Genomic DNA, 24,944 nt, shown 5'->3' with positions numbered 1-24,944 from the left:
TAAGATTTATGTATTTATTTGAGAGAGAGAAAGCACATGTGCACCCAAGAGGTGGTGGGGAGACGGAGACAGGGAATCTCAAGCAGACTCCACGCTGAGCTCGGAGCCCAACGCAGGGCTCCATCACAGGACCCTGAGATCATGACCTGAGCTGAGATCAAGAACCAGTCACTCAGCCGACTGAGCCACCCAGGTGCCTTGGCACCTACTGCTTTAAACAAACAAAACCAGAATACTACGCACAAAGCAAGTTGACTGCTGAGTGCCTTAAAACAACCGGTGATAATCACTTTGGGGGAAGAGAAATGGGAGAAAAAAAAAAAGATGAACTAAAGAGAAATACACAAAGCCTTGCCCAATGTTCAGCACATAGTAAGGAAGCCATAAATATTTAATTCTTTGTTGATCGGAAAGTAGACTTCTAACTATGGGTTTTCCAAATAAAAAAGCTATGATATGATCCCCAACTTTTATCTCACTGTCTTTGCCATTTACTGCATTCTCCAGAAAATACCTTGAAAGGAAAGAGGCCACCTTTAAAATAGTTTAGAGGCTGAAAATATAATTATTACATTGAAACACTTTAGCCTATGTGGCATTTCTTTAACTTTGCACTTTCAAGCCCAGTGAAATAAAAACCAGGGTAACTGGGTGCCATTTTATAAAATGTTAAAAACTCCAGTTACAGTTCCTTTCCTTTCTTATTTTAAAGACTATTTAACAACATTATAGACAGTGTGAGAAAAAGGCAAGGGAAACATTCATAATCCCTCCGTCCTAACACAATAAGTAATTTCATTTTTTTAGAATATTCCCTTCTGGATTTAGACAAATATGGATGTATATTTTTGTCCACATGCATCACAGTCACCATCACGGTGAACAAATGATTTTTTTCCATCAGGTTTGGATGTAACAAGTGAGACAAATGAGAGGGAAAAGAGAAGAACCAAAGAAAATAAGTAATGGCCAGTTAAATGATGGGCAACCAGCAGCCCTTGGGGGGCTGCCTAAGAGAAGGTGGGCCTCTCTCGACCTCCCAACCAGAGCTAAACCAGCCGAGGGGACGAGTCCCGGGGCAGACACCTAGCAACCCCTCACGTGGAGGCTGAGCCTACCCCTGCCCCCCACCCCCGGCTTCTCAGGGATTTCAGGGCCCACCCTGCTTTGTGGGCCACCCAGAGGAGGAGCAGCCCCGAGGCAGGGCCTAGCCAGGCGGTGACCACAGTGAGCCACGCGGAGATGGAAACCCAGCAGATCTGCTGCAGCCCCTGCTGCTCAGAGCTGGGACACCTTGCTGTCACCTGCTCGGGGCGGCACCGTCCCACACGAGAGTTCACAGCCTAGCGGCATGTTCACAGCCCCGTGGGGACATTGCTGATCCCTGTCCGGCCTTCCAGCGGAGTGCTCAGCAGCACCGGCCACGACGTCTCCCATCCGCCTCCAAGCTGTACGGACCCCCAAAGGCTCTCACGCTCATTGTGTCCCCACGAGGACCTTGGAGGTCAGCAGAGTGGTCTCGATGAGCTCCGCATCCCATGGAAGGGCGATCGAGACTTGGAAAGACGAGGCAGTGTCCCACCCGGTCCCAGAATGGACGTGGACTTGATCTCGGAGGCACTGGCCATTCTGGAGAGGGCAGTGGGCCACTCTGTCGGGCAGCACACAGCCGCACATGCACCCTTGGCCATGCTCAGGCAGCGGCTTTCCCAAGCATGTGACGCAAGTAAGTAGGGACCGTTCCCATCCGGCAGCGCTGAGCAGGGCGTGGGGTGGCTGATGAGAGAGTCTAGCAAAATGATGTTTAAAAAAAAAACGGGGATCCCTGGGTGGCTCAGCGGTTTAGCGCCTGCCTTCAGCCCAGGCCATGACCCTGGAGACCCAGGATCAAGTCCCATGTCGGGCTCCCTGCAGGGAGCCTGCTTCTCCCTCTGCCTGGGTCTCTGCCTCTCTCTGTGTGTCTCATGAATAAATAAAATCTTAAAAAAAAAAAAAACAGTTCTTCAACCAAGATGGGTTGGGGGGCATCAGGACCGCTTGTCAGCAGGACCCCAAGGCCCGTATGCAGCGCCTGTTTGGTGCTACCATTGCTGCCTCACATTATGAAAAACCAATGTATTGATTACTTGCTGCTCCAGGTACCAGCTTAGGAAAGCTATTTCTGAGAAGTGGCAAAGGTAGGAGATTGCTTCCCCCGTGCTGGCGTGGTTCCCCACACACTTTCTGGACTCCCCGAGCCCACCCTCGCTCCGCTCACTCATTTCTTTGCAGGTTTAGGAAAGGAGCACATCAGTTCAGTATTATTTTAGCAACAGAAGCCTCCGCTTTGGCTATTTTTAGCCTGTCAGGTGTACTCTGCCTGCCATGAACTTGGATATTCGAGTGTTTAATGCAGCGGCCTCCGTCGTTTGCAAGGGAGCCTGTCCCAGCCCCCTGACCACCCTGGCTCCACTTTTACAGCTGCTCATAAATTTCTGAACACGCAGCGATATCTTTAGCTGTGACTCCAGATACTTCCTGTTGAGCTGCAAGATGCAATCCTGCAAGCACACTGAGGCTAAATATACCTTCTCAGTCCAGCACTCAGCCAAATAAACAGGGGCAGCATCAACAGGACTTTTTTAATCCAGTGCTGCACAGGGTTTTTGTGTGTGTGTGTGTGTGTTTTTTTTTTTCAGTTAGATTAATTAAGCAATTTTGTTTGTTTGGGCAATTGAAGTGATATCACCTTCCCCTGAGCTTTGAACACCTAAGCTTCATTTTCTGTCCTGATTCAGGGTCTGACCAGAAGCCCCGGTAGAGGCCTATACTAGGGATGTTTGAAGACCGTGGGTCTCAGAGCCCTGTCCTTGTTTTAAAGATTTAAGATTTTATTTATTTATTCATAATAGACATAGAGAGAGAGAGAGAGGGGCAGAGACACAGGCAGAGGGAGAAGCAGGCTCCATGCAGGGAGCCAGTCGCAGGACTCGATCCCAGGACCCCAAGATTGTGCCCTGGGCCAAAGGCAGGGGCTAAACCGCTGAGCCACCCAGGGATCCCCGGAGCCCTGTCCTTGTACGCGGGTGAACAGGTGGCCCCACAGCAGCTGACTCAGGGCAGCACCTCACACGCTCTCACAGAATCCAGACTCTTCTTCCAACTTCGCCTAGGGCCTTAGTCGCTCTGGGGAGGAGAGAGGTACCAGGATGTTTTTTTAAGGAATATATCATTTGAGGACTTGACAAAGGAAAAGAATGTCAAATTTTTTCAGACCTAGTAGGAGGGTCGTGATAGGGGAAACTTCGTCTCTGAAGTTCTGGTCCACAAGGGATGCATTGACCTTTTTAATAGATGCTAAAAGCCTATGTTGTTGTTCCCGCATAAGTCCAGGAACTTAATCTTCAACTAATTACTTGATCTTGAATTACTGACCCTTTAGAACCAGTAGTGTACACTGAATGCCACTGGTCCCTTCCCTGTAACCAAGATTAGCCAATCCCAGGCCATCCGTTGGCCAGTATGCTGAGAAGCCACAGAAAGCAGCGTGAGGAAGCCTGACATTTGCCCTTGGACCACCAAATCTGCACCTCGTCCCCACTCCTGCTCTCCGTAGGGAGGCTGTGGAAAAGTGCCCCGTCTCACCTCACCAGATCCAACGTGCTTCAGAAGGTCAGTGGGTCAGTGGGGCCTACAGCGTCCTGTTCATTCCCACCACTTTTCTACTTGCCTCTAATCCAGGGTTCACACCAGGGGCACAGGTTTTGGCCATTAGTCTAGCGATGGAGCCTGTCTGACGCTTGCACGCGCTCTCTGGAAGACCCGCAAAGATGAGCCTGAGGAGGCCCATTGAGGAAACCAGTCTGTCAGTGCTCTCTCCCGCACGTCACTGTGTGGTTTATGATGCTGAATATTCCTGTAACTCTCTGTACTTTGAGGATTTCTTGTTGGGCTGTTACTGCTTGGCCAACAACCATTACTCATCAAAATTTATTAAGCAGAGGCAGCAACAAAAACAAAGGTACTGAACAGTGGGCTTGCAAAACCAAACAAGACAGGAGAGCAAGAAGTGCAAACGAATGACAACAGCCACAGTTCCCCCTCACTAGAGCTTCCTGAGGCCCGGCGCTGCCGTCAGCAGCATGCCTGCAGTCACTGGGAGAGACCTCCCAACAAGCCGGTGAGCTTGCATCCTCTCTCTAGGCCATCTTTCTTTCCGTGGAAACGTACAGTATTTATTGGGACCTCCCCATGTGCTTTATTGGGCACCCCCCCATGTGCTAAGAACTGGGTGAGGCCCTGGGGAGGCAGCAATGACCAAGGTCGCCAGAGTTCCTGCCCTCGCGGAGGGAAGCACACACATGGTAATGAAACCAACTATTGCACAAAAACTTCATAGAGAGCAGGGGCCAGTTGAGACTCTGCAGCTTGAGCGAGAGGCCTTCGTAGTAGGAGTGTGTGCACGTGGCGTGCGAGCCCTTGGAAACCCGGGTGGGACTCTGGATTCTCACCCCTCCCAGCCTCGGGAGCCCAACTTCCTCTAATCCCACGCTCTACGCTTTGCAGTCCAGCCACCCATGAGGTTGGCCCCCGGGCTCTTTCTTACCTCCATTCCTTTGCTCATGTTGTCCCTGCTGCCTCTAAAGCTTCCCTTGACCAATTTCTATACCGTTTCTAGAATCTGCTCCCCAGGAAAACCCTCCCCGGCCCTCCGTGCCCCCATGAGGCTGTGTTGGTTGAACCTCCTTGGTGCGTCCAGGGCCCGTGGTGCTGATCCCTGATTGCACTTGGCCTCAGGGCTCTGGTGCAGGTGTGCTTCCCTGCCAGCCGGCCTGGGTGCTCCCTGGGCTCAGGCCAGATCCATCTTCGCTGCCCCTGTCAAATGGCACAGGTGCTGGCAGGCTGCTAGCGGTGGCAGCTTGCGGGCCGAGTGTGCACCTCCGCCCTAGTGGAAAGGGCTGAAATTGGGAGACTGTCTAGTTTACCTAATAGTAGTCCATGGGGAAAAGGGACCTGGCGGGTGGGGCCGTGGAGGCTGGTACTGCTGGAGTACAGAAGGGTGCAGGGTGCAGGGTGCTCCCCCCACCCGCAGACTCCTTTGAGCGCTTGCAGTGACCGAGAACTTGCTGCTTCATCAGGCAATCTGTTCCTCCGTCATTCTGTTGAAAAGGTCTCCCTTTTGCTAAGCAAACTCTGCTGAAGACTTGTGGAGATGCGTCCCCTAGAGCAAGAGAATAATGTGACCCTCTCTGCCCTGCAATAACCCTTCAGGTATCCAACGAGCGCCCTCCTGACCCATGTAGACTCATTTTTTTCTTACCAAATAATTCTAGTATCTTCTGCGATGTCTCACTATCGTGTCACACAACTGGATGCCCTCAAGCCTCTTGAGGGCACTTGCAAAGCATGGCATCCTGAGCCGACACAGTATTCCAGGTGGCTTTCTACCGGTATGGGCCATGACACTACAATTTCTTTCTTGAACCTACAGCGTAAGTTCGAATTCACTTGTTTTACGGCCTCGTCTCTTGGTCGGTTCCTGCCGCTCTTGTGGGCAGTGAAATTCCTTCGCGTTCTGCATGCAACGAGCTCCTATGAGGCCACGTTTAACGACAGCCGCTCCCAGGTATTGAGCGTGTCCTGGGCCCATGAGCCAGGCACCGTGCCAGTCACTGCACCCGCGTCCGCTCCTTAATTCTCTCATCTACACTGAGGCCGAGCGAGGTCAAGTGATTTGCCCACGGTGCTGGGATGTGAACCCAGCAGACTGCCTGACTCCAAAGCCCCCGTTCTGGTTAACCCACTGCCCCACCTCCCATTCTGTACTTGCACGGCTGATTTCTTCACCTAAATTCTAGACTTTTCTGTTGAGTTTGATCTGAGTTTCTACTACTCAACTTGCAGCATCTCAGCAACTCCGCAGGCAGAGTTTTTAGCTCACCTTTCCTGGTTCGTACCATCTTCTCGGCTGCCTGCATCCGAATCAACAACCGTGCGATGACTCGCCAGCGGAGTTCTCCTCGCAGGTGGATCCAGTAGCACCCAGACTTTCCAACAGCTTCTAGGCAACCTTCCTTTAAATTCTTCTCACCTCTTTCCATTTTGTCCGAAAGCCATCCTGACAGAGTTTGTTAGGTACTGTGTTGGCTTGAGACGTGTCAAATATGCAGCACACTCCTCCCCTCTAGCAGCTAACAACGCCAGGGAGTACTATGGAAGGTGGCCTCTTTGTTTTATATAGTCTCACAAATTCTGTGTTTAATCTTTCATCCTAAAGTTTTGCCGGAAATCAGTATCATGTTCACCTCTCTTTACCCCCCGTGTGAAAGTGAGCTATTGCCTTGGCTCTAGTCTTCATTATTCATTCCAATCTTCCATTATTCATTCCTTCATTCTCAATATCAACCATGTTTTCACAACACAGATGCAAAAAAAAAATTGTAGTTTAAATCCTTTTCCTTTTCTCCAAACATTAAAATAATGCATAGTACTTCTTATGAAAATATGGAAAGTACAAATATAGGTAAAGAAAGCACCCCAGGGCACCTGGATGGCTCCACGGTAGAGCATCTGCCTTCAGCTCAGGGCGTGACCCCGGGGTCCTGGGATCGAGTCCCGCGTCGGGCTCCCTGCAGGGAGCCTGCTTCTCCCTCTGCCTGGGTCTCTATGTCTCTCATGAATAAATAAATAAATAAAATCTTAAAAAAAATGGCACCCCCCCAAATGTCCAGTAATCCTAGAAAAAGCCTCTGGCATCTGCTAATTCTTTTTATAATCTAGAAGGCAGTTTGCCCAGGTGCTTACATAATTTATGGTCAAAATCTAGGGCTATTTTCCCATCCCTAGCGCAGGAGCTACAGCCTAATAGCAGCTAGAAGATTAGTAGGAGAGCGGTGCTAGTTCAAGGGGACAAGGAAGACGGCGCGCCCAGGGTGAGAGTGGGATGGCCTGTGGGATGGCGGGAGCCGGGGTCTCCCCATCGTGTGGGCCCTGAGGCATCTGTGGGGAGGCGCAGGTCCGTTCTGCGGATAATGTGCCCCTCAGCGTGCCGACGCAGCACACGGTGGGCCCCCAATCCTCCTGAGGTTGTTTCCCCAGGAGACTCACCGGGCTGCTGTTCTGCTGTAGTTTTCCTTTTGCTGTCAAAACTGCTGTGCTCCATACTCTCCAGCCTGAGAGTTTCATCTGGACACATTTCTCTCTTCCCCTCAAACGTCAGCTTGTGCATCAGGGATTAGAAGAGGAATCATATGGGCGAGAAGGTTCCCTCTGGGTGACTGTGATATGTTGGACATCTGTCTCCCAGTGCGTTATGTTCAGTTTAGAACCAATCTCTCAATCAATCACTGAGATTTTTCACAGATGGGTGGATGGACAAACATCTAACAAAATGTCTCGTAGATTCTCATCAAGAGAAGTTCAGGTGCAGGCTGCCCAGAGGTCCCTTCCAGCTCAGTGATTCTTTGAATGTGTGATTGATATTTCAGAAACGGGGATATCACTTGGTGTATTTGTCAGGGGCTGGTGATCCTCGTGAAACTTGAGTACAGTCTGGGGAAAGCCTTGAGGAAGATACGAATCCCACGGAGGTGCTTGCAGAAGACACAAGCTAGGCATCAGATGGCATGGGTAAAAAACGTGGAAAAGCCTTTCTGGGAAAGTTGTCAATGGAAAATAAGAGGGGAAGGAATCAAGGGAGGACCAGAAGAAGTGTTTGATAACAGACAAAACCTGATCCTGCAGTTGAACATGGCAGGAAAGGAAACAAGAAAATTGCAATAACCATTATGTCAGGAACTGTACCCCGTAAGGCAACAGCAGGTCATACAGGTAGAGGTTTCAGACACAGATCAAATTACACGTCTGGTCTCCAATAAACAGTTGGGCTCACATCCATCTCTCTGGCCACCTCTGCACGCACAGATAACAATCTGTTGCAGTAACCACATCTTAGAGTATCCTCCAAAAAAACTTTAAAAGGTATATTCAGATGCTATAGTGCCTACGCCCGTCTTTCATTTAGCAATGTATGCACAGCCCGACAGCCCGCACCTGGCAAGTAGGAGGACACACCTTCTCTTACGTGGGGGCTGGGGACAGTGACTTAGATAGGAACCTCAGGAAAAGCAGATGGCTCGCTCTCTCTCAAGACAAAAAAAAAAAAAGAATCTGTGGAACGGTCAGGTAGGAATTTAGGAAAGTTATTGGAAACAGTGAATCACAGGCCTACTTGTCACTCAGTCATTCATTGAATCCTCCCCCCCCCCGAGTGACAAGTGAGTAGGGACGTGTGGGTGGCTCCGTGACTGAGCATCTACTTTGGGCCCAGGGCGTGATCCTGGAGATGCGGGATCAAGTCCCACATCGGGCTCCCTGCATGGAGCCTGCTTCTCCCTCCGCCTGTGTCTCTGCCTCTCTCTCTCTCTCTCTCTCTCTCTCTCTCTCTCATAAATAAATAAATAAATAAATAAATAAATAAATAAATAAAATAAATAAATCTTAAAAACGAAAAAAGGCAAGCGAGTACCAAAATGAAGGTTGGCAAGGGACTTGCAGCACAACAGAGAGAGACTGGTGAGCACATGGTTGCGATGCAGGCAATTAGGAGGCCAGTGGAGGAAAAGCAGAGGGTGCTCTGGGTGTTCAGAGGGGAAGCGAGCAGCTGAGCTGTTGACAGAGAACGTGTCCTGTGTGTGATGTTAGAGTTCAGGGTTTAAGGATGACTAGAAGGAGTTAGCCAGGTGAAGGATGAAGAGTGGTGGGGGCAGAGGCAGAGGCAACGGTGGAGAGCCAGATGCATTCGGCCAAATAAAAGTGATTTGCTAGAACGAGAGTCAGCCTGGGGCTCAGGTCGGGGCGGTCCCCAGACAGGGCTGGAGAGCTAGGGTGCGAAGCGTGCCCTGCTGGGGAATGTGACTCTTACCCTGCACAGAGCTGCGGGGAGCAGAACTGAGGAGCACAAGTATCATGAGAAAGGTCAGTCTCATGACTGGGTGGCGGGAGTGTGTATGGCAGGGCGACCCGAAAGGAAAGTGAAAAACAGGGAGAGAGACCAGCAGGTGATCCAGGAGAAGTGATGACCTGGACCAAGGGAAATGCCAGCCAGGAGGAGGTTACAGAGGTAAACCTACCAGAGTCTCTACTGGGTTAGGCATGAAGACTGAGAAGGGTAAAGGGCGAGGCTAGGCCTCGTGAGCCGGCCAGGCCAAGCCAGATGGCAGCGCCATTTGAGAGGCATGAGCTGGAGGCCGGATTGAAGAGGAAAGGACACGTGGGGTAACTGGTTTCGTTCTGGTTCCACTGTGAGTCCCGCCTGCTGTGAATTTGCATTTACCTTCAAGCTGCTGATGGTAGGAGCTGGACTGGCACAAGATTTAGTCCCACCTTCCTATCAGGCCCTGCGAAGCCAGAGAGCCTACTACCCCTGGAACGACGCTAACGGAGAAGGGCGGGGGGTTTTCACTTCGCAAAACCTGGATGTTTCCGTAAGGAATGACTCTTTACGTTGGTTCTCAGGGCTACAGTGTGCTGATACTCCTAGGAACAACTGGTCACGGACCCCGGTGCGGGGCAAAAAGTTGCAGGCGGGGCAGGGGCGGGAGCAACGTGCCATCAGCAAAAAGCCGTCCGGGCTGGTAGGAACCTAACCCAGCTTAACACAACCAAAGCACCAAGACACGTGCGGGTCGTTTCCAGAAATACTGTATTGCCAGCTGGAATGTATACACTGGCTTCTCCAGGGCAGCGTCCCTGTGGGGTTGAGGTCAGCTGGTACACGGCAGGGTCCGTTGAAGGTCCAGGCTGGGAGTCCTTGGCTCCCAGGTGTAGTTGGCGGGATATTCTAGGACGCCGTAGGGTGCAGGCTTCCTAGGGCCTTTCTTTTCTCTCCAGCCGTATGTGATTCTGTTTGATGTAGACCAACACACTCCTGGCTTTCGTTTCTATGTCTTGGGGGGCATAGTAAAAATCTTCTCAAAACTAGAGGTCCATTTCCTTTAACACCATGGTAGACTTTAAAAGAGTAACCCCAGGCACCTGGGTGGCCCAGTCAGTTGAGCATCTGCCTTCGGCTTAGGTCACAATGCCAGGGTCCTGGGATCGAGCCCCGTGTCAGGCTCCCTGCTCAGTGAGGAGCCTGCTTCTCCCTCTGCCTCTGCTACTCCCCCTGCTTGTGCTCTCTATCTCTGTTAAATGAATAAATGAAATCTTTTTTAAAAAATAAAAATAAAGCATACTACAGGACTAATAAATTGGGATTAGGAGATTCAAAGTAGCATTCTGCAGACAACCTACAATGCTGCAGGGCTCTGCACGAAGTTGCTTTTTCCTTCTCCTCTGTGCTGCTCTCCTAATGAATCGTGGAGGCGAACAAACAGCTTTTGAGGTGACTTTCCATTTCTCATTCTCACACTTACTTCTCCTCTCCCCAGACTGCTGCGGGGTTCTAGCAGGAGTTCTCCCAAGCTAGAAATTTGGCTTCAAACTTGGAAAACATGTTCTCCACCAGGTTTGGACCCTATGGAATCCGTTAAATAAATTACATCGGAAATCACAGAGTTAGGGTTTTTTGGGTTTGTTTGTCTCTGCTCAGACTATTGCCACATCGCGACGCACCACCTAACTTTAAGACAACCAGAAATCTCAGTAGAGCTTCCTAGGTTCCAGCAGGTTCGTCAGCAGGACCACCCACTGTCTCTGCGCTTCATGCATCGAGGACGTTCATCTAATACTGACTTGCGAAAGCTCGCTCTGTCTCTCTCGCTCTTTTTTTGCTATCATAATAGACCATATATGGGAACGCAAAAAAGTCATTTGAAACTCTGAATCAAATCAATTGCAATAGTGACACAGCCGTAGACTCTAACTTGGTTGGTTGCCCCCATCGCTGGCATAGTTCTCTGCAGTGCAAGATGCTCAGTAGCGTGAGGTCCGCGCCAAATAACAAGAGCCGGCTTTCTCCGACGTCGGTCTGGGCGCTTTTCATTCCCAGAGCCTACAGGTGTTATCCTGGCTTAAGGCTGTTGAAATATGGAACAGCAAACCAGCTGTCATTCATAAGAATTGGTGCTGGCCAGCTGGCCGAGCCAACCACAGGAATAAAGACGTGCCTTTTCACTCTGATACACGGGGGCCTTGCCTCTGAGCAGACAGCTGAAGAATCTCAGGTGACAGCCCCCGGGAGTAGTGTTTGTGGCATTCAGGCATTCACTACCCTGAAGAGGCAGGGCTGGAGACATCTGTTGTCAGCAGGCTGATGAGGAAACGCAAAGACTGACCATGCCTTTTCGCAGGGCTTTGGGTAGAGGAAGAGAAACGGAGGGAAAAGCTTGGGGGACTACATGCCATAAGTTGATCCTATTTGCAGCTTCTTCCGTTGTGTTCATTAGGAAGGGAACACCCGGAGTCACAATGGCACTGGAGCAATTGGTCATTTCAAAAAATTGAATCCAAAGTGTAATACGGTGACCCTTGTGTATTCCCGATGTAAGTGTAAATAGGTTTAAGTCTTTCCAGAGGGCAATTTGGGAATATGTTCCAAAACAGGAGCCTTAAAAACACTCAGGCTCTTTGACACAGAACTCCGACTTCTAGGAAGTTATTCAAAGGAAATAATCAGAGACAGGCACAGAGGACCACTCATTTCGGCATGACTTACAATGGGAAAAAATTGAAAACGGTTTAAATGTCCAACAGTAGACAATTGGTTAAATAAATGCCACATCCCTAGAATGGAATAATAGGATCCTTATTGTGGCTGAGTACCTTGGAAGGAGTAACCAATTGATTCCTATTCTGTGGTAATGATTACCAGTGATGTTGTTTTCCTGTGTTGCATTTGTTGCTCCAACTTTCCGTAGTGGATAAATGTATAATCAAAAAGAAAAACAACTTTCAGGAAATATAAGAGCATGTTTACATTTCTGAATTTAAAAGCCACCCGTACTTCACCACCCTCACACCATTTTGTTCTGCATATTTGTATTTTTCACATTATACGCTTGTTTAAGTTTTAACACGGTCGTCGTCGTCGTAAGGCACAGGCGATTTTATATTCTGCTTTGCAGCTAACATTATAGCTCCATCTTATACATAATCTATAACTTCACATTCACAGCTTTATAACATCGCAACAGACTAATGTCCAACACACAGTAGGTAATATCGAGTCTGCCTTGGGTGAAGAGGGTTTTCATGAACTCCCACCCCTTGCCCCCACCCCAGCCCCTGAACAGAATTAATCATCCACTCGTCCCTGTCTTGCTCGCTGCACACACAACTCTTTGTTTCCCTGTTTGTCCCCATTCTGACGCAGGAGTTACCTGCGGGCAGGCCAATCCTGTGTATCTCCCGGGCAGGCCGACGCCTGGCACATGCATAACATTTGCTCAGTAAAGGTACACCCATGAGCTGAAAGAGAGGTGAACCAACGGACAGACGGAAGAAGAGAGCAGGGCTAGGATTTGATGATTTAATATCCATTTGGCTTGAGTAGCCTTGCAAACTTAATTTCAGCCTCAGTGAAGTGCGAAGGTGAGGAGCGTAAAAGGTAACACATCTGTTTTCCCCTGGAGTCATTTTGTGAGACCATATTTTATATTCCCAGCAACTTTTAGACCCTGACTTCTCAAGGCCTGTTTTTAATAGCTCTGTTACCAGCTTCTAAAACGCATCTTTGGCTCTTTGGTCCGGACTTTTCCCGTTTCACGTTCCTTTCCAAATTCGGATCAATGTCCATAAGGGTTAAGATGCTCCTAGCAAAACTAATTAAAGAAACTAAAAAGAGGGGCACCTGGGTGATGCAGCGATTGAGCGTCTTCCTTAGGCTCAGGTTGTGACCCCGGGGTCCTGGGATGGGGCTCCCTGCAGGGAGCCTGCTTCTCCCTCTGCCTGCGTCTCTGCCTCTCTCTCTCTCTGTGTGTGTCTCTCATGAATAAATACGTAAAACCTTTTAAAAAAAACCAAAAAAATAAATAAAAGAACAGAATAAGAATGGCTGCTTAATGGGTACAGAGTTTCTGGGTGGGATGATGTAAAAGTTCTAGAAAGAGGTAATGCGGTGGTTGCAGCATGAATGTACTGAAAGCCACTGAACTGTACATTTAAGGGTGGTAAAAATCATAAATGTTGTGTACATTTTGCCATAGGAAAAAAGAAAAAGGAGGGAAGGAAGGAGGGAAAGAGAAATGAAAGGAAAATAGAAATGGAGTCGGGTGGCGCCCACTCTTTCTATAAATCTGGGTTTTATTAGCTGAGCCCTTTTCTGAACAAGATTCAAGACTGCAGTAAGTCTTTTTGAAGACAGGAAGAATAAATTCCTCAGGTTTGTATTGTATCCTATTATCTTGACCTAGCAGATAGGTCCAAAAAAATCGCCCAGCTGCAGAAACTTTGCCTCCTGTCTTCTTTCTTCCTCTCAGCTCTTCCCATTGTCACCACAAGGAAGCGAATGATGACCAGGAGCATTAGCAGCCTGAAGAACTACCGTTATAAATGTAGAGGGTCAATTTTTTTTCCTTAAAGTTATGGCCTGCCCCTAGCTTTTTTTTTCTTCCAGAATCAATCTAAAATCCTTTTGGTGGTAATCCTGTGTTTATTCGAGTGGCCGTGTTACTTCTTATCTATACACATGCTCTCTTGGAAGAAATATGTGCAAGGCTACGTGGTAAAGATTTTTTTTTTAACTATCATTTAGAAAAATACAAAAGGTTTTGCATCAAGTCTTGCTCTGAATGAAGCCAAGAGAGGGAAGCCCCAGCTTCCCGGGCTTCTGGCAGCAGCCCCCCCTTCGTCCAGCTGTCCTCTCTTGGTTCCCGTAGAAGAGGGCAAGGACAAGTTGTCATCACTCACCCGTTTTCTGATGTGAGGCTGTGGGCACCAAGAGAGCCAGGCCAGGTCCAGGGTAGATACGCCACGTAGGCAAGAGGACTATCACCCTGGTCGTGCCAGCTATCCAAGTGCCTAGGCCCCAGCCTGGGTCCATGTAGCCAACAAGCCAAAATACCATATCTCACTGATCCCAACATGCGGACATTTACATGTCTGAAATCATGATGCATCTTAGAGCCGATGGCTCTCTAGAGTTTAGCGGAAGCTTCTTTTCTTTCTTTCGAGAGGTATATGACACATGTCTTCAAATTTATGAATCTTACACTTGATGCAATACGATATAGAGAGAGAACCTTGAGGTCAACATCTGCAACATTTTGTAGAGAAATCCTTGCAACCCCTACCTGCAAGGAAAGTTAGAATTTGAATCCCTGCGTCACACGTGAGGGAGAAGACAAGTCTAGTTGAGAGACAAGCTGATGATGATGAGCTTCAGACTTCTGCTGCTGGGCCCGGACCTCAGTAGTAATAAATGCGGCCCAGGCCTCCTTACGCATGGGGCTCCGTGGAGGTCTCTGCTTGAATGTGTACCTTTCTTTATCAAAGGGGCTGTTACAACCTTGCAAGCAGACATTGCAAGAAAGAAGAATGGTTCCTTTGTGGATGAGAGGTCAAAGATGCCATTGGAACGCTGTGACTTGCCGTGGGCCGAATTGTGACCTGGGCTGGGTTTATATCCGTGTCCTCTCCTTCCTTCCCACAAGGCGCAAGGTCCACCAGGCCTGCGCATCCCGTGTGCCACCACTTGGAACCTAAGCGCTCTCTGGGGTTAGGGACCGCGTGGGCTCCAGCCACCCCCAGCAATATGTTAAGTGTCATAGTGATGTCCTGGAAAACCAAAGCCCAAATGTGAATACGTTCTACTGGGACAGAGACATGGGAGAGAGTTTCTAAGAGGCGTTTTGTTATCTGGGAAATCGTACCTGTGGGTGACCACCCACCCCACCTGCGCTTGAGATCCATCTTTTGCTTACTCTGCGCGTCCGAACCAGAGTTGGAGCCTGAAGGCCGGGGGCTGGTTTCCAGGCCTGAAAGTCTTGAACCCGGGGAAAGGAGCGATCGGACCACCGGACACCGTTTGCCGGCTGTCCCAAACCGGCGAGGAGGCCCCATCCTACTCCCCACAGATGGATGACCCTTTTCAACTGGGGCTGAAATCAGGAATGTGAAAGCCCAACAAAAACATTTCTTCCCAAACTTCCTCCCACCCCTAGGAGAGAGGGAGGGGGCGAGTGTGGCCAGTAACTAAGCTTGAGGATGGGAAATGCCAGGTGACAAGGTATCACTGACTTTTGAAATTCGAGACATAGTGGCCTTAGACCATTTCTAGGTAAAATATAAAACGAGGTTGACTGAACCTAAGGCGAGCCTGACTGGCTTTTGCAATGTGTTTTTTCTCAGCTGCCCAGGGTAGGCTCCTGCACTGAGGTCACACAGCAGCATCCGTGCAGGAGTGAATGCCACCGGGTCAGGTTTCATCACGTGACGTGATATGGTTTAGATCCAGCGCCATCCGTAACTCTCAGATTCAAAGAGGATTTAAGGCTTAGTATCTCCAAGGAACAAAGGGGAAGAAAACCCAAAACCGCCCCAAAAGGCATCTCTCGAGTCCGTCTGGTTTGCATTTAGTGCAGAGACAGCAAATGCTGGACAGTTTGCAGAAGGAGGACCAGGGACCCAAAGGCCCCTCCTCCTTTCTGAACAATTGACTTTATTGGAGATGGAGAGTGACCCACAGGACAGCATCTGTCCTGAGTTTCTAAAGCGTCTAATGCCACCTAGGAAGGGGCTGAGAGGTTGTCACCCTCCTTCTCCTTTGCTGGGTGGCTATGGGAGGCACCGAGGGAATCTTTTTTTTTTTCTTAAGATTTTATTTATTTATGCATGAGAGACAGAGAGGCAGAGACACAGGCAGAGGGAGAAGCAGGCTCCCTGTGGGGACTGGATCCGGGACTCGATCCCGGGACCCCGGGGTCGCGCCCTGGGCCGAAGGCAGGTGCTCAAGCCCTGAGCCCCCCCCCCCCCCGGCGCCCCTTCACTTAGCATTGGAATATCATGCGGACCTTGAACAACCTTATCGTGGGGGACTGGAATTCTCACAGATGAATCCCAAAGCAGTCCGCCACCCAGAGTTACTTGTGTCGTTCACGGCTGCGTTTGGCATCCTATTGGCACTTCAGGGTACAATCAAATTCACTGTCACTCTGGTGACATGAATAATCCATCCATATTAATGAAATGATAGCTGTTCCCTTGCCGTCTCTTTTCCTTTTCTCAAGCTGACTTCAAATACAGTGAATCCCACTCCGGAATCGCGGGTGGGGATTTTCCTCCTCACCTCCGCCGGGGGCTGGGGGCCGGGGGCAAAGATAATGGCAGGATGGTCATGCAGAATAACTGTAAAATAATTGCTGTGCTGCTCCGAACTCTGTATTATTCATCCGGGTAGCCAGAGCTCCCGTTCAGTAGCACACTTGAGTGGCAACCTCACCAATTAGCGCGGCTGCCGCAGGTCTGTGAATTGCATGTGAAAACGGAATTTGTCCAGAAGTGCTCATGCAAATTGTGCAACACGAATGTGGACTCCGTGTCACGTCCTTTCACGTGCTCTGACAGACTCATGTCTTCCCAGATTTCTCTGATCGGTGGCCCCCCTCTGACAGTGAGGGAGCTCACACACCAGAGGAAACGGCTCCTGTTGCTCTGGGGGCTGCGTCTGTGGTGAGGTTTACGAGCTGTTCCTGTGGCTGCGTCTTGCCTCAAAAAAAACAATCAGATCTTCACTCAGATCTGCAAGAAAACAGATTAGGAAAGAAATATATGCAAACGTCTATGTGGATGCCTCAAAAGCTAGAACTCGGCCCCTTGGTGCTTAAGTAGCCATTTCTCATAGGGAAAACTTTTTTAGTGCTTTAGCATGAATGTATGATTGATGTCCTAAAAATCTGCACTAATGCGCAAAAAAAAAAAAAGAAAAAAGAAAAGACCCTGAAAAGCAAAAGTGTTAGGACAAAATGAACTTCACCATTATTTTGAAGACTCAGGGTATATATTATATTTATAAACGTAGTAACCGTCTGTTCGTAAGCTAGCCTTTGTTCTTCCTCAATGTGAAGAAATTCCCAATCTTCCCTGGAAGAAAATACTTCTTCCATTGGAGATCTGCTTAGAACGGGGGGACTGTTCTTTGCTGAGAGTTTGGGGGCCTGGGTGGGGAAGAGGCGCTCCGAGGCCTCGAGCAGCCGCGGGTCATGCCCCCAGTCTGCTGGCCACGGATGCGGGATCAGACATGGGGTGCGCACCAAGGAGGCCCCAAGAGGAGCTCTCCTCTGAGGCCAGCCCAGCAAAGCCGGGGTGAAGTTAGCAGGCTTTGAGGACGGCTGCTGCAGAAGAGCTGGGCGGCTTGACACCCTCCTTCTTTCCCCTGCCCTTCTTCCAGCCGACACCTCAGGCGCGGGCCCCTGAAGTTGCTCAACTTTCCAAAGCTGCATTCAGACTGAAAGAAAAATAGGAAATTTCCCTCCAAAAGCACCTTTGTTCTTTCCCGCCCATCATCTAGACAGCAGAGAGTGGCGCTTTGGAGAAGGTCTCCAGGCCAAACCCCATCCTACTCTGGGGGACAGGGATGGAGGCACCTGCCAGCCGGGGCCTGTTCTGGAACTTTCCTCCAGCTGGTGCTTCTGCAGCAGCATCACCGCCCCCTCGGTTCCAACCATGTCCATTTATGTACTGGACATAATGTCATCCCCTCTGTCCCTTCCCATCTGCTCTTGCTGTTGGGTCCCAGATACCCTTGTTGTTGTTGTTGTTGCTAAGATTTTATTTAGTCTTGAGAGACACAGAGACACAGGCAGAGGCTGACGTGGGACTCGATCCCAAGACCCTGGGATTGTGCGGTGAGCCGAAGGCAGACGCTCAGCCCCTGAGCCCCCCCCGGGGTGCCGGCTCCAGGGGTTTGGGCCTGACTTGCATCCCTTGCAGGAGTTTCCAGCTCCTCCCCCTGGTGTCCCAGTCCTGCCTTGGCACCGTCCTGAGGGGTGGGCCTCTTTCTTTGGGGCCTGCAAGAGGAGCGCGAGAAACGTCAGGTCACATTCCAGGCCGAGCCCTGGAAACTGGAAGCTAGAATGTGTCTCTTCTGGCAGCCTCAGCACCACAGGCCTCGTTCCCGAGGACGGGCCTGGCCACCGCCGGCTGCGATTGTAGGGAGGAAGCCCCCCTCGGGGGCCGCTCGGTGCCCACAGGCCTCGCCTTGCGTGTGCCCCGCTGCTCTCGGCGCCTGGCACTGATCACATCATAGCTGCAAGGGATAAACACCACGCAGGATTTCTCAAAGCCCCTGCCCCCCGAAATGGGGATGCAAACACTTGAAGGAAAATCCCCGGGGATCCTGGGTGGCTTAGCGGTTTGGCGCCTGCCTTTGGCCCAGGGCGCAATCCTGGAGTCCCGGGATCGAGTCCCGCGTCGGGCTCCCGGTGCATGGAGCCTGCTTCTCCCTCTGCCTGTGTCTCTGCTTCTCTCTCTCTCTCTATTATAAATAAATAAGTAAATCTTTAAAAAAAAAGAAAAAAGAAAATCCCTTGTCTGGGCGGAAAAGCAGTTGCCCCCTGCTCCGTGCCCTCTCCCCTTCTTCCCCGCAAAACTCCCAAATGACATCTGCTCTGTCTCAACGGCGCGCTAGTGTGGGTTAGCTTTTAAGGGTTTAAGGGGATTTCTTTTCCTGAACCCACAAACTTCCTTGAGATTGCCAGGAGCCTAGGAAATGTGTCACCTGAGCCACAGTTTCCCGGAACACTGAAGGTCAGGGCCTTGTTCTCTTCTTAGGCCTTTGCTTCCCCCCCACCCAGGACGCAGGCGAAGCGGCTGAGGGTCGAGGGGTGCACAGTAGCCGGGAGAGCCCCCCACCCCCCCGCTGCTGGCCCAGGATTCCTTTAGAGGAGCCGAGGCCAGGACCGTCCGAGGCCAGCAGAGCAGACGCCGGGCCCCGCTCGCCCCCACTCCCCCTCGGCCTCTGATTACCTCTGCTTGGGCAGAGGAGGGAAGCAATCTGCCTCCCTTCTACTTGCTTCATAAAAGAAAACATAATCATAGTTTGACACATTACTTTTGGTGGATGCACAGAAAGAATGTCCTAGATTAGAAAGGGAGAGAGGAGGAGGGGGTGGGGCGGCGAGAGGAAAACAAATTGGCTGCCTGCAGAGGTCCAGTGTCAGACGTCAGAGGCATCTTGTTCCCTCAGACGCTGCGGGAAAGACCATGGCAACGAGGGGCCCGGAAAGCGAGAGAGACAGATGGGGAGGCTTGCAGCCCCTCCCTCAGATTAGAGACAGAACAAATAGGTGCAGCAATCCATTTTCCAGAGCCGGTGGTGGGAGCGCTGGGCACCGCGGACCGGCGCTCCTCGGCCTTGTCTCAATAGGGGCACGAAGGTTTCCAAAGAGAAGATTTTTATCACGCGTTCGGAGAAGACACCTGGTTTCCCAGTTGCCCATAAAAAGCGTGCTTTCCCCTGGAAGCTCCAAAAGCACCTTTCAGTCATGAGTCTTCAGTGACCTACCCGGTTTTGCAGAGATAAACTGTTTAGTTAGAGGTTATCTTTATTTTTTTTAAGATTTTATTTATTTATTCATGTGAGACACAGAGAGAGAGGCAGAGACCCAGGCAGAGGGAGAAGCAGGCCCCATGCAGGGAGCCCGACGTGGGACTCGATCCCAGGACCCCGGGGTCATGCCCTGGGCCGAAGGCAGGTGCTAAACCGCTGAGCCACCCAGGCTGCCCAGTTAGAGATGATTTTTTTTATTTATTTTTTATTAATTTATGATAGACACACAGAGAGAGACAGGCAGAGGGAGAAGCAGGCTCCACGCACCGGGAGCCTGACGCGGGACTCGATCCCGGAACCCCAGGATCGCGCCCTGGGCCAAAGGCAGGCACCAAACCGCTGAGCCACCCAGGGATCCCAGAGATGATTTTTATTATCATCTCCAGTTTAGGTTTTCAAGGTGGGTGTTACAAATGCAACATTAACCATCTTAGGAAACTACATCACACGAACAAGATTTAGCATTGAGACCCAGGGTGATTTTCTGACTGCTTTAAAAAATCCACCATAGAATGTAAACCCAGCAACCCAGCCTAGGAAACACCAGGTGTCACGTTTGTTATGAGGTCTACTTGTCACATCTAAGCCCCTTCAACTGGGGACCATCTCGCGGTCATTGTTCCTCGTCAGGCCTTGAAAAGCGTTAAGTGAAAACACAGAGCAGTCAGTAGAAAGTTGAGAGAACACGTGAAGGAAGCACACAAATGAGGTTTCTTCCTCTCAGAGTACTTGTGGTCCCATTTCCTGCTACTGTCTGGCGTCTCCTCCCCGGCCCCAGAATATGCTTTTAGGGCTCAGAGAGTGTTCGAGGCACACGCCCACTGTCCTACTCTCGGTGAAAAGCCGGGTGGTGTACTGTCCTCACATTTAAATAAATTCAGTTGTGAAAGAGGAGGGAGGACCAAGAAAACTGGAATCCCTCATACCTGATTTTTTTAAAGATTTTATTAAAAAAAATAAAGATTTTATTTATTTATTCATGAGAGACACAGAGAGAGAGGCAGAGACACAGGCAGAGGGAGAAGCAGGCTCCATGCAGGGAGCCCGACGTGGGACTCGATCCCAGGACCCCGGAGTCACACCCTGGGCCGAAGGCAGATGCTCCACCACTGAGCCCCTCCCCAGGTGTCCCTCACACTCCATTTTTAGGTGGGGATCACATTCTCGGGCCAGATTTCCAGTAGCCACGTGAGGGCAGGGTGAGAACCAGTGGACCGGGGCTGGGGGGGACCCCGGACACTGCACGTGGTGAAGAGCGTGGATTCCTCTTCTTACCCAGACGCACCCTGCAGGTGGCTTGGCGCGTCCCTCCTCAGTTCCCACGGTCGGTAGCCCGGTCTCGGCCACCTCGCCTTCACCTCCCGGGCTGCCTCTCAGCCCTGCCCACTGCTCTTCCCCTTCTGATCCGGCCCCGTTCTGATCCCTGCTTTACCTGACACCAGCTTAATCTTAAGGAAGTAACGCTCTGATCATTGTATTCCCTCCACGAGACTGCTGTGGCTCCCGTCTGTTGGTCGGGGGGCACGTCCGTGACTGCATGCAGGCCTGTCCGTGGTCTGACCACGCAGCGCAGCTTTCCTCCCACACCCCAGTGCACACCTCGGCGTGGGGCCTGAGCGACGTCCCCTCCCTCCTGCGAGTGGCTGCTCCTTCCTTCTTTGCTCACTCAAATCCAAACCTGCTTCCGTCGAGGCTCCTGGTCAAGTGTGCCCATGTCCATGAAGCTCTTCCCAAGCAGAACCAGAGAATTTTAGGGCAGGTGGGAGCCTTCGAGATCACAGGTGTCGTCATTTTATAAGGGAGGATACTAAAGCTCAGAGATGTTCGGGGACTTGCCCCAGGGCAACCAGTCTCTAGAACCCATGTGTCCCCCATTCCACCCCCTTTCTGCCATGTAACTGACCACCCCAGGTCTGGCCCAGCTGGCTTTATGGAAATCCTGTGGAGCCACAGCACATGCCACAGGCTCACCTTTGATGAGCTGGGATCATTTTCCAGCTTTCCTATGAAGGGAGACCTTGTCTCTCCACTGGGATTGTGGTGTCCCATGGGACGAGGCCATGGTAGCCCTTCCCTTAGATTCCTGCCATCGTGCTGGGGTGCCATAGGCCCTTGGGAATTCCCAGGGTAATCAGAGCATTTTTTAAAGGGGGATGTGATGTCTGAAATGAAAGACGACCTCAGTGGCAAAGCATACGTAACGTACTAGTGCTCAGATCTCAGGTGCACGGTTTGTGGTGTGCGCTTATTTTAGGGTGATGGATGCATTTTGGCCACGGAGCAGTAGTCCTTACCATGCAGAAAGCCAAAGCAAACTGGCAAGCACAACCCATACCCAGGCCTCTCCGTATTCTATTATGCAAGTCAATTGTTACTTGTCTGCTTTGTTTTATTTGTTTGCCTGGGTTTTACTTGGGGCCAAGTGTTCTCTAAGAAAAACTCAAGTCGGAAACGCCATCAAGGATGCGCAGCACTGTACAGCTTCCAGGGGCAGGCGTGAGGCTCCAGTCCTGGGACCAGGGCCCCGAACTTAGGGGGCTTAGCAGCCTCGGCAAGTACATTTTACTCACCTAGGTACCGTTTCTTACCAGAGTCCTTCAGCAAAAAAGTGAGTCCAGAGTATTCCGGGCCTTTCTAGGTTCCCACCTGGGATGTGCGCGGATCTGCCTGCGGGATATATTTGGACTCTGTCCCCAAAAAGCCTCTGGGGAGATACTGAGAGTGGGTGGGACCCTGCAGAAGCCCCAGATATTTCCATGGCGATGGTGGCTGGGCTCCGAGGCGCAGGGTGGCCCCTCTGTGTTGTGAGATAGACCTCCACACCCCGTACATAGGCCTCGAGTCCCCGGGGGGGCTTGTGTTTACTAACTAATGAGGGCTCAGGGACTCCTTGTTTCCTTGGAAATGCTCTACGACTACCCCTGAAAAGGAATGAAAGATAGATAGGCCCTGTCACCCTTTTCTACATGCTCCTAAATATGAATTAAGAGGTAATATTCACTGGGCCTTATATAGAAAGTAATCCTCAGTAAAAAAGTAAGTCCTGAGAACCTAAGGTAAATAAAGAAGGGACTCTCTCCTGCACTGGCTTCTCCTGGGTGTCACGTCATGGGAACCTGAGACAGACCCACAGCTCAGCCTAGGGGGTCATCCTCCCCACCTCCGCACTCCACAGCAGGCTTCCAGCCGTTCGTATTTATCCTCAGCTTCCAGAAAGGGTTTGGTTGACTTGGTTGCGATTTTCATCGTGGCCGATTGAGAAGTTGTCTATTCTTAACGATGCGGGGAGGCTACAGAGGAGAAGCAGCCCAAAGGAGAAGGTCATCGGTTGGCTCAAGGTTGGAGATAACAAATCTGCATATTAGGGAAATGGCCCAACGGTAAGGAAGACCAGAAATGCGAAGATCCTTCTGCTAGGGAAGCCTTCTGAGGCTGATCAGGCCCCTGAGCAGCAGGTTGGCTCCCCGTATCCACCGTATCCACCTCCCACCTCCCGCATTAATCACCTGGCCCTCCCCGTCCTGATTTTGACCTCCTGCGAGCATCAACCAGGAGGGAAGTGGCAGCTGGGAAAGCTCTTGGAGGAGGCGCTGCTTCGGGGGCGAGGGGGGTGTGTGCAGGGATCATGCGCGTGTTGTACTGTTGCTCACCCGGCCCTGGGAAGACAGAGGAGGGGAAGGTTCGGCAGCTAGCTAGAGGAAGAACTAGCCCAGGAAACTGTAGGGGAAGTGGGGAGGGGCTGGGCACTGGAGGTGATCCTATGACAAGGAGGTCAGACTCGGCCTTAGCTTCTGGATAGCGAGGGATGGGAGAGCGGGAGCCACCCCAGATGGTGAAGCAGAAATGCTGATGCTTTCAGAGGGGATAAGTGGCAAACGATTACGGGCACATACCCCCATCCTAGAAGGCCTGCGCGCTGTTGTCGACATGAGTGGGTTTATTCCTCACTGAAATGGACGTTTCACGGAAGCTTCACCATCACGCGAGGGCCTGATTGCACAGTTAGCTATAGGCTGAGTTTTTCTCCTGTGCAAGAGGATATTTTCCTTGGTAAGGCTGAGGAGCTGGTCTCGTTATTAAGAACAGAATATGAGCCGAAAATATCAGCCCTCCTTAAAGTTTCCAATTTTCTCATCATTTATTAATATTGGTGCTAAGGAGAGCAAACATTTGTGAGCACTCGCTGTATGCCGGGTGCTGTGGAGTCATGCTACCTGAGTGAAGTCCTGATAACATTGAGTGAAAAGTTTAAGATCTGTAGAGGATGGTTCCTAATTGCTTTCAGATTCCATGAACCAGGATACTACAGGTGGGAGGTGGGAGTCAGGAGCTGTGCTGCCCGCGGTGCGGGTGCAACGGCGGAGAATCCCTGGAGCCCATGTTTCTTCTCAGACTCTTTTTATCCCAGTTTGTCCCCAACTCTGCTCAAGGTTAACAAGAGACCCTGGCCACTTCTACTTCTTTGAGTCACCAGGTGTACTTACGAGACGAAGAAATGTCAATAGGGTCCCAAAAAAACATGATGTTTTTATTTTTAAAGATAGCGTGGTGCTATTACACCATTCACGAGATAAGCATGGGACTGATAAAGAGTAGTAATTCATAATAGACTTAGAGCCGCATGATCTGGTATTTTAAGGGTACAGCTTAAGACCATAAAATAGGGACGCCTGGGTGGCTCAGCGGTTGAGCGTCTGCCTTTGGCTCGGGGTGTGACCCTGGGGTCCCAGGATCGAGTCCCACGTCGGGCTCCCTGCATGGGGCCTGCTTCTCCCTCTGCCTGTGTCTCTGCCTCTCTCTCTCTCTCTCTCTCTCTCTGTGTGTGTGTTTCTCATGAATAAATAAGTCTTTTAAAAAACAACAACATAAAATAGAAGGTATCTTTCAGATCTGTCAGGGTTTCTCAGTGACCCTCCCTAAAACCCCGTGTGCAGAATGTATCTAACAATCTAAACCCGACGACCACTGAGGACGTAAGGTCCAGGGCCTCCCCGCCGCCCAGAAGCCCTCCCTGGCCCTGTGGGAGCCCCTCTTCTAGACTTGCTTCCTCTGAGAACCTGGTTCTCAGCCAAAATCTCTAAATAAGTGATGCACCAACCCCACATTTCGACATGCTGCTCCTTCTTTCCTATTTTCTCATGCCCTCCCCGGAGTCCTGGCCTCCTCCAGCGCCACGACGGCTGGCCTGGCTTCGGCCCTCAGGAGTGCGGCGAGGCCAGCCCCCCCCCCCCGTCGGGGCCTCGGGCTGCTCACACCTGGCTTGCCCACACACAGGCTCAGCAGTCTGAAAACCTGCCGAACAGGCTGACCGGACAGACCAGACCCTCCCTCTGGCAGCGCCTCCTGGTGCCAGGGGAGCCCGAGCGCCCGAGAACCAAGGGCCGAGCGCACGCAGCTTTGTAGAAGTGGCTCTTCCCGGGCAGCCAGCCCCCCTCCAAGGCGGCCCAGCGGACGGGGAGGGCGCCCGCCTCTGTTCACA

At 50.9% G+C, this 24,944-nt stretch overlaps 1 protein-coding gene across 2 annotated transcripts in view; it reads left to right on the top strand.

The window, feature by feature from the left end:
* MAML3 (mastermind like transcriptional coactivator 3) overlaps positions 1-24,944 on the top strand; it is a 399,969-nt gene that overhangs the window by 355,034 nt on the left and 19,991 nt on the right. The gene's annotated exons all lie outside the window — the stretch shown is intronic.

The sequence above is a fragment of the Nyctereutes procyonoides genome, unplaced genomic scaffold (genome assembly GCF_905146905.1).
Source record: "Nyctereutes procyonoides isolate TBG_1078 unplaced genomic scaffold, NYPRO_anot_genome, whole genome shotgun sequence".
In the NCBI taxonomy this organism is placed as follows: domain Eukaryota; kingdom Metazoa; phylum Chordata; class Mammalia; order Carnivora; family Canidae; genus Nyctereutes; species Nyctereutes procyonoides.
This window is presented reverse-complemented; position numbering and strand designations above follow the sequence as displayed.